Source organism: Vicia villosa, unplaced genomic scaffold (assembly GCF_029867415.1).
Source record: "Vicia villosa cultivar HV-30 ecotype Madison, WI unplaced genomic scaffold, Vvil1.0 ctg.000673F_1_1, whole genome shotgun sequence".
In the NCBI taxonomy this organism is placed as follows: Eukaryota; Viridiplantae; Streptophyta; class Magnoliopsida; order Fabales; family Fabaceae; genus Vicia; species Vicia villosa.
The window spans coordinates 787754-798334 of record NW_026705299.1 but is presented as its reverse complement, the minus strand read 5'-3'; positions in this window follow the sequence as shown (position 1 = coordinate 798334).

Below are 10581 nucleotides of genomic sequence, written 5' to 3'. Positions count from 1 at the left end.
AGACGTTAGTTTAGGACTAATTTTCTTTTAATTTCTAATCAAATTTTCTTCATAAAACCAACAAAAGTAATAGTATCTTTAGTCCATTTTTGTACTATATTTTTAGTTTGATATTCTTGCGTATGACTTCTAATTTTTGCCTTAATTTTCATGTATCTCTTTCTCCTAACCATAGGTAGAAACCATGACAACATTAGGTAGAAATCCCTTTCATACTTAGGCTAGTTTCTAGGCTAGTTCTTTTTCCTTTTCAACCTTAAAACACTTAACAAATACTTGAATGAATTTCCCATAAAAAAATACCAAGAAAACTCATAAAAAAATGACTAATAAATACTTTGACTAATAAAAAGGGAATGGAAGCTTGTAACTTCCCTTGCTTAAGGGATGTTCGAGTGCTTGGAGCTCCCTTGCTTAAGGGTCCCATTCAGGCGTAAGTTCCCACTCTAAAAAACACAAACCAAAGAGTAACTCGAGTTTCCCTTGCTTAAGGGATTTCCTCGAAACGCTCAAAATCTCTTCTTCATCTCTTGCCTCAGAGGCATTCTTTCTCCTGCCTTCAGGGCACTCTTTCTTCTAATCGGACACGTTATTTCCGCTCCATTCCCAGCTTAAGACTCCAGAGGTCGAGCAGCGGAGTGCGAATGTAACTTCGTCCACTAAAAAACACAAAAACAAACAAAAACTAAAGAGCCGAACTACGACGCTCTGATTCCCGAAAGGGATACGTAGGCATCAAGTCGCGGGGCTTGAACGAGCACAACTATTTATAAACCTTATTTTCCCCGTGTTTCTTTTTCTTTCATTTGCATGCATTCCCTTAGTAATTAACTATAGATTTATACACCCTTTAGATAGCAACAAACATAGGTGGATACCATCGAGTACGATGGGCGCGAGGGGTGCTAATACCTTCCCCTTGCGTAACCGACTTCCGTACCTTGATTCTCTGGTCGCAAGACCTTGTTCCTTCCTTTGTTAGGTTTCCTGGTATTCCTTTCCCTTATGGGATAAATATATTGGTGGCGACTCTGTCTGATTTTCGCGAGCGTGCGACAGCTGGCGACTCTGCTGGGGACGTTGCTAGACCTGTTGCTGGTCCATCCTTAGTGAGCCGATCCTAGCCTGCGTTTGTTTGTTTATTTACTGGGTGTTTACTTGTTTTATGTCTATACCTTGTATATATGTTTGCATGCTTATTCTTTGCCTGCATATCATGTTTATTTCTGTTTGCACATTATGCATATGGATTATATTCCGTGTTCCTTGGGGTCTTCTGTTCTGTTTTGCAGGTGGGGGGTTTGTATGAGGTAAAAGGCCCACTACCCAGGCCAAGTGACACATAGGATTAGCGTGGATGCTCATGTTGACTACCGTAGCGCTTGCTATGGATGAGTTCAATATGAGGTACCACAGCTGGGCGAGGTTCTTTCATGGAACACTGTGTCTGGCACGCTTGTTGCCTCAAACACTTTGTACCCCATGGGAACTGTAGACCCTAGTGACCATTAGGGACCACTTGTCCGTGTCTAGACTACATACCTGTGAGATTGGGGTGGGACAGGAAACTTGACCTTCATCATACCCGGATTTCTGCTATTCAATAAAAGGCGTCGAACCTTTGATCCTGGGACATTTGATTTATACAGAAGTTCTACATCAGTTATCTATCAGAATCAACGTCGAACCTCTGAATCTGGAGGATTCGACCACCTTTGACTTATGCACAAGCTATTTATCCAGAAAGCAACGTCGAACCTCTGAATCTGGAGGGTTCGACCATATCTTATTGACCATGAGAAGTTGTTATCCAAGAAGCCTTGATCCTGATACATTTGCATCTTCATTAACATTTTTGCATTCATGCATTTGCATCCATGGTTACCAAGACTCTTACCACCCTTCCTCTCCATCAGATCAGTCAAGACGATTCCTCCACACCGATATCTGACAAGAGCTCATAGAAGAAGAATCATGGAGAATTACGAACAAGATCAAGCTGCCATTAGAGAAGAGATGGACCAAATGAAAGGCAAAGTTGATGCTATTTTGGAAGCTATCCAAACCTTAAGGGCTGAAAGAGTTCCTGTTGCGCAAGAGATTCCTGTTGTTGTTAATCAAGCTGCTGCTAGTCAACCTGATGTCATTCCACCTTCTTCTACTCCACTTGAGTTCCAAGCAAGGACTAATGCTACTCTTGGGATGCCATTCAACTTTATGACCGCTGATACCCTTGGAGCTCCGAACCAAGGAGGGACTATACCCGTGACTTCTGGAGTGCCAACTATGACTGGGTCGGTTTTCCCATTTCCTACTCCACCTCCTCATACAGAGATTCCTATTCCTGTTTTCTGTGGTACTCGTTCTGCTAATCCAGAAATGCAAACAGTACCAACTGTTGAGAGAGCTCGACCCATTGAGAGATCTGCTGATAAATATCAAATTCTTGAGGAAAGAATTCGAGCCATTGAAGGATTCAGTGCATATGGGATGGATGCTGAGGATATGTGTCTAGTTCCTAATCTGGTTGTCCCTCCTAAGTTCAAGACTCCCGACTTCCAGAAGTACAAGGGTTTGAGCTGTCCGAAGAGCCATATCATCATGTATTGTCGTAAGATGGCTTCTCACATCCACAATGACTCATTACTCATCCATTGCTTTCAAGATAGTTTGTCTGGGGCATCTTTGAACTGGTATATGAACCTGGAGCGTAATAGGATCCGATCTTGGAAGGATTTGTCTGATGCCTTTCTCAAGCAATATCAGTATAACATTGACATGGCACCGACTAGGTTACAACTTCAGAATCAAGTGCAAAGAACCAATGAGACATTCAAGGAGTATGCTCAAAGGTGGAGAGAAATGGCTGCTCAAGTGAATCCACCACTTTCTGAATCCGAACTGGTTGACATGTTCATGAACACTCTTCAAGGACATTACTATGAGAGAATGGTTGGAAGTGTTTCTTCTGGTTTCTCCGATCTAGTCAGGATTGGCGAAAGAATTGAGAATGGTTTGAAGATTGGTAAGATCCAGAATCCCGCCAATGCTGCTGCTGCAAACCAATATGGGTATAAGAAGCCTCAGGGTAACTTTGTCAAAAAGAAGGAAGGTGAGACTAGTGCCACCTATGCTCAAGATCAAGCTCCTCGCTATCAAGTGGCCGCCGCCGCTCCTCAAGCTTATGTGGCACCTGCTGGCCAAAAACCTTGGGTTCCCTATCAGCAATATGTTCAACAACAAGGTTATCAACAGAGACAAGGTCAACAGAGGCAGAATAGGCCTAAAAGGGTGTATGATCGTGTACCAATGACTTATAGCCAACTTCTCGCCGCCTTGCTTGATCAAAAACTGATTCAATTAGCTGAAACGAGGCCTCCTCCTGATCCTCTCCCTCCAAATTACAAGATTAATGCCAAGTGTGAATTCCACTCTGGAGGATCTGGTCACACTACTGAAGAGTGCAGAGTTCTCAAGGACAAAGTTCAAGATCTGCTTGATGCAAAAGAGATTACATTCACACCTGCGGCACCTAATGTGGTCAACAATCCCATGCCACCTCACAACGGAGCTTCCACCAATGGACCATGAAGACTTTATGTCTGTCAGAGAACATTTCATTTGCATTAGAATAAGGCCAAGCTTGCCATTGTATAGATTTCTTTAGCACTTTCAATTGTATTACTTTTGTTGTTATCAAGTACTTCTCATTGTAAGAAACTCATTTTGTTTGAATAAATAAAAATAATGCAATATACATGTTTTTCTCAAATCATTTCATCTTTGTCATTATGTTCATTGATACTACACTCATTTGTCTTAAGCAACTAAAAAAGGAGAATGATGAAAATCAAAAACACATGAACCACTAATTGTATGCTTTTGGAACAAGATCCTGCTGAGGATGTACAGGCATTGTTTCAATTCCTAAACACCGGAGTTATAAGGGAGTGAAACCTTCGTAAACCCCTTTGAGCCTAAGGAGTAGTAGTTTCTTTCAAAAATACAAAACCCTCAATCTTAACCAGGGGCAGGGTAGTCTTCAGTTAGTGCGACCGAGCGCTCAACTTTCAGGTATTCCATCAGAGGATCAATCATGTCTCGATCTCACAACAAAAAGAGCATAATCCACAATCGATGTCTCCCATTCACTAAGAAGAGGGCAGTCACAACCTTTTCATCAAGTCAATCACAAAAGTCATACAACTTGTTCCCGAACGAGGCAAAAGAGAATGAAGAAAAAAGTATTGAATCATGATCAAAAAAGAAAGAAGCAATAGCCCGCTAAGTCAAAAGAAAAAAAGAAAAGCTTTGAAGCAAATGACTTAGGCAAAAATTAGGGCATATCCCGCTGGACAACGAAAACCACGATCAAAAGAAACTTTTTGTCCAGGCAAAAGTTAGGGAAAGCAAAAGACAAGAGCAAAAGGACAAAAATCCTCCGAGGAACAAGTTGTTGTGATCATCAACGAAAACATCAAAGGGTGACTTCCACTTCAATCAAAGCTACAAAGGATCCTCATCCATCGCAATCCCTCCTGAAAGGCGAACACTCGTGTCAAACTATCTGAACGTAGGACTGGAGAACATCACGAAGAGGGGTGGGTTAAGTAGAACTTGAGCCTTTATCCTTTGTTTCTCAAACTGTGAACCCGGCCACGTTACAACCCTCAAAAGTCCTAATTGAAGTAGGGTTCGTTCCAAAAGCATACAAACCGTAAAATCATGTCAAACTGACTCCTAATGTTGCTGTGTCACTTGTGTTAGTATCAGTACAACATTTTGACAAATAAATCTTTTTCTCTGAGATTAACATGTGCATTGCATTCTCATTATCTTTTCAAAACAGAATTGTCTCTAATCAGAAAGTGAGTACTTGATACCAAGGAAAGCTTAACATCGAAAGTCAGTCAAGTAATCTTACAAAGGCAAAGGTTGGTCATCCACAAAGCAAATACCTGAAGCATCCATCTGGTGGAAGAGTTCCTTTCAATTTGGGGCATTCATCCCATGATCTACACTGGGGCAAACCATTACAAATCTCCATGATTCAAGCATTATCAAAGTTTTATCTCAAGAGATCATACAAGCTGGGGCAAGCTAGTGACCCTTTTCACCCCCAAGCAAGTGTCAGATATCAGGACAAGTGTCGAGGAGTCAAAATAAACACCTCACCTTCACAAGTTCTATCCTTCAAGCAACAACCTCCCTGCAAGGAATCCTCCATCCATTCCTGGTATCTTGGAAACAATCATTCCATTCATAATCATATAATCATCATGCATATCATTGCATTCTCATTATCTTTTCTCCCACATGATCCAATCATCAATAAAACAGGGGCATCCACCCCACCTTGTTTCTCAAACAAAGTTTCAAAACTCCGCCTGATCTACTCCACAAGGCAAAAACCCTGAACAATCAATCAATACATTGCATATAGAAATCATTGCATTGCATCTCCAGAAGTGCATGAATAAATCAAACACCGCATGTGAAGCATAAGCCGAGTTACTCATCAGATGAAGTCCCTACGAGCACTCAATTGATAGCCCGCTAGATCACTCAGAGTTACCATCGTGGTGTCATCTCCTCAAGTCAATCATGTTCATCTTGCTTCAACCCAGAGTTGATGTTCTTTTATTCAATCCAGAATTGACCTTTCTTTCATCTTTTAACCCCGAGTTAATTACCTTTTTCCCACTCACCCAGAGTTGACGGTTGTCTTTTATTCAACTCAGAGTTGATCCTTGTTTCTTTCCCACTCACCCAGAGTTGACGGTCACCTTTTATTCAACCCAGAGTTGATGTTTGTCTTTTATTCAACCCAGAGTTGATGCTTATCTTTTTCCCACTCAACCCAGAGTTGATGGTTGTCTTGTTTCTTTCCCACTCACCCAGAGTTGACGGTCACCTTTTATTCAACCCAGAGTTGATGTTTGTCTTTTATTCAACCCAGAGTTGATGCTTATCTTTTTCCCACTCAACCCAGAGTTGATGGTTGTCTTGTTTCTTTCCCACTCACCCAGAGTTGACGGTCACCTTCTACTCAACCCAGAGTTGATGCTTATCTTTTGTTCAACCCAGAGTTGATTCTTATCTTTTTCCATTCAACCCAGAGTTGATGTTTGACTTTTATTCAATCCAGAATTGATCCTTTTCCCACTCACCCAGAGTTGACGGTCACCTTTTATTCAACCCAGAGTTGATGTTTATCTCTTTCCCACTCAACCCAGAGTTGACAGTTATCTTTTATTCAACCCAGAGTTGATCCCTTATCTTTTTTCCCACTCAACCCAGAGTTGATGGTTGTCTTGTTTCTTTTCCCTTTCAACCCAGAGTTGATAGTTATCTTTTACCTCTTCTACTCAACCCAGAGTTGACGGTCTTCTTTCCTGATTTTTTTTCTCAACCCAGAGTTGACAGTTTTTTATTTTCTTCTCAACCCAGAGTTGACGGTTTTCTTTCTTTATTGAGTTGACGATCATTCCTAATTGTTCTTCTTTCCTTTTCTCAACCCAGAGTTGATACCCTTATCTTATCTTCAACCCAGAGTTGATGTTCTTGTTTCATTTCTCAATCTAGAATTGATGTTTACATCTTGTCCAACCCAGAGTTGACTTCCCTTTATTCTTCGACCCAGAGTTGACCCACTTTTCTTCTTCAACCCAGAGTTGAGTTTTATTTCATTTCTAACCCAGAGTTACCTAGTTCAATCCAGATTTGATACCATTTTTCCTCAGTAGAGTTGACACCATTTCTTCCCCATTGGATCTTATCTCTCATAAGGCAAATTTTCAGGTTCACTTGGTATTTAATCGTCTTTTACCTTGATTGCTCGAAAAGCTAGCGCCAATCTCCCATTCAGGTTCAAGATGATTAAATAGGGGCAGCTGTTGCACCCCAAAATTTGCCCATCTAATTATACCTCAAACTGGTTTATCGCTTCGACTGCATTTGCATCTTAGGTCATTAATAGAACCATGCATTTCATTGTACACATAATTAAAGGATCAAGAACCAAGGGTGTATTTCCCTATGATTGCATCCATCAAATATTTTTGTTGGGATCAGTTGGATCGAATATGGTTTCCTCATTTAATCGGCAATCAAAAGGGTCTTTCTTATGAAATTTGGTCATAATTATTTCCTACACTGTTTGGAGCATAAATTATGGGTGCAATGCTTGGTGAATTCACCTGCACAGAGATGTTAACCTACGACAAATCTTGTGAGATGGTGACTATTATGATGTTGATTTGAAAAGAGAAAAGAGAGGAGTTATGGTGTTGCAACTTATCCCGATATCAAAACCAACTTGATTGCAAATGATTTTGTCCAAGAAGACCCTCGTGAATTTATCTATTATGATGTTGATTTGAAAAGAGAAAAGAGAGGAGTTATGGTGTTGCAACTTATCCCGATATCAAAACCAACTTGATTGCAAATGATTTTGTCCAAGAAGACCCTCGTGAATTTATCTATTACTATACCTCATGCTATAGTCGTCTCGTCTCTCAAGATTTCAAAGCATTGTTAATGGCTAGCGTGTTAGGGTTATCTCTTGGAATGGCGGTCAGAGACTTTCGATTAGGGTGGAAATGTTTCAGCTATAATACAAGATGATTGAATTTGTGAATCCCTTTTGCGGTCCAGATTATATGGCTCTCAATTAGGTGGCAATTACCATGTTGATTTAAGCTTTCATAAACTAAGTTCAGAAAGGTGATGTGTGGGGTTTGTTCACAGTGTAAGATTACAAAAGCATACACCATTGTTCATCCATGACAAGTGCAAGTTTCAAGTTCAAAAAAAAACCATACACATTATTTACAAAATCCATCCATCTACAAATATCCTCATCATTTTCATCCAATACATGCTCATTACAAAAAGAAGATACAAAACCCGATCACAATTATAAATTGATTCGCCACTTAATTCTAACATTGGCCATTACAAGTTCAAGAAGTATTTATATCCTATTCCTAAAATCTATTCCTTCATTATCTTAACACTTCAATTCTGCAGCTACATCTTTAAGCCATGCTTCTTTATTCTTCGACCTCATGCCTTCACCTATCTCATCCCTAACATATTCAATCATACGCCAAATTCAGCATCCGTATTCGATATTCGCAATCAGCCCCTGCATATACCATAAAATAGTCATACAAAAAGGGAAAAGGAGCATAACTCAGTTCAACAATGACACATCCAGAAAAAAGCTAACAGCTTCGAACCCACACCAAACACAAATAAAACCTGCAAAACCAGTCAGGCGTACACACAGAAGTTACTCAAGGCCCTGCAGCATTCAACAAACAACATGACAGCCTTTACATTTTATAACAACAGTTCCAAACCGGCATCAATTCAACATCACATTGCAAACAATACATAGTGCATCATGGGTATACATACAAGAGCAGAAACAAACATCCATGCAAAGCCAGTATATTCCAATAGTTCGACTGTTGCCATCATAACTAACCAAACTCAACTTTCCCTCATGACAGAATTTTCCAACCAGTTCTAATTTATTTCTAACTTTCAGCCAAACCAACAAAAACATTCCATAACTTTCAAAAGAAAACAGTCCCATTTCAACTCTTAAATCCCTAACATATAACCGAAATAACTGACATAACCTTTCCTATTAATTACAATCTAACCAAACAATCACTTACCAAACTGATCCAAAACGATGTTCTTGCTTTGCTTCCTATCCATTCTTCAAGACCTTGCCATATTCCTCCTGCACAATACAAAAAAATCAAATTTAAAACAGAGTCCCACATTCAAGAAATTGAAAAAATACCTTGCAAGCTATAATGCTGAGTCCCACATCTAAGGATTCCTAATGATCACCCAATGATTGCTCCTATAAATAATCAGCTTCACCCACCTACAATCGAGACCAAAAAAAAGCACAATCACTACTCTTCGTCATTGTTTCGCTTGCAAACTTTGACAGAAGAAGAGCTAAGCCTCAGTTCAAACTCTTCACATCATCACCGTTCTCCATCCTCGACTGCTCCACCATTTACAATCATCTTCTCTCAATTCATACTCATATCTCTGCAAATTCTCTCTCTCCAACCTCTCCCTTCAATTACCCTCACTATACGCTCGGTTTTCAGAAGCCATTGGAGTTCCACAATCGGAGCTCCGATTAAGCTTGAGCTCGGCCTCCATCCTTCTACTTACAGGTCATCCTCTGCTCTCATCTCAATCAGAGCTCACACGCAATAACACGGTTCGACGGAAAAATCAATCAATAAAGACAACATCGCCACAGAAGAAAGGAATACGAGAAGAAGAAGAAGAATCGGCTAAGAGCAAAAGCACCAAAAATCAGAAATTGTTACCTGAAGAAATCTTCTGCCGTTTGCGTTTGTTTCGCATCTCCAGAAGCTCATAAAAGAATTCTCCTCTGGTTTTTCGTTCTTCCACCGTTGGCCTTCAATTCAGGTTCTTTTGACTGCTTCCTTTGCAAATTTGTATGTGCTTGATTGCCAAGAACGGTGTTGTAATGTAATCCTTGATTTGCTCAAGTTCCATTCGGATGCATGAACATTAAGATTTAGGGTTCAATGTCTGAATCCTCCGATTCGTTTGTTTGCGTTCCCCTGGTGAGAAATCGATGAGGGAATTGGTTTCAGAGTGTGATTTTAGGTTAGGTTCGTGTTTAGTCTAGATTGGTTGAAGGAGATAGGTAACGGCGGTAGCAGTGACATTCGCCGGAGATCGCGAGAGTGAAAGAGCGGAGAGATGAGAGGTTGAATTGGTTACGAGAGAGGTGGTGGTGCCGGTGACGCCCCGCCGAAGAGGAAGAATTTCCCGGCGCCGTTTGGTTGTGCTTGAAAACGGAACAAGAGTGAGAGTTCGAGAAAGATGAAGGGTCGTAACGAATTTTACCCTAATTCCCAAATTCCTTTTTTTATTATTTTTTATTAATTCTGTTTTATTTTTATTAAAGCCATAATAGGAATTCTGAAAATACAACTTGGATCTGATTCCATAAACATGTCTGGGCCGAATTCGTTGTTCACATCCCTCAATGGCCCATTCATCTTTTTCTTGTTTGATACAAAAACCTGAGCATAGGCTTGGATTGGGCCTGCACAGAGTTGCTTCTAATCACCCCCATTTGGCCCATGATGCGCCACTTTTTTGGCACAGAATGTTGAACAAAAACAAGCTTCTGGATCTCTTCTAGTGGGCTCAGCGCCCTGGTGCTATTCACAGCCCTATATTCAGTTTGCACCCCCTAGTTCCATTCTTTAATTAATTAAATCCTTGTTCTAATAGATTTCTACCAATTTCTTTTTAGTAATTCAAACTAATTTTTCTCCTATATTCTCCTTAGACTTTTAATTCAAATTTCCTTCATAAAAATTGACATAAAAAAGACGTTAGTTTAGGACTAATTTTCTTTTAATTTCTAATCAAATTTTCTTCATAAAACCAACAAAAGTAATAGTATCTTTAGTCCATTTTTGTACTATATTTTTAGTTTGATATTCTTGCGTATGACTTCTAATTTTTGCCTTAATTTTCATGTATCTCTTTCTCCTA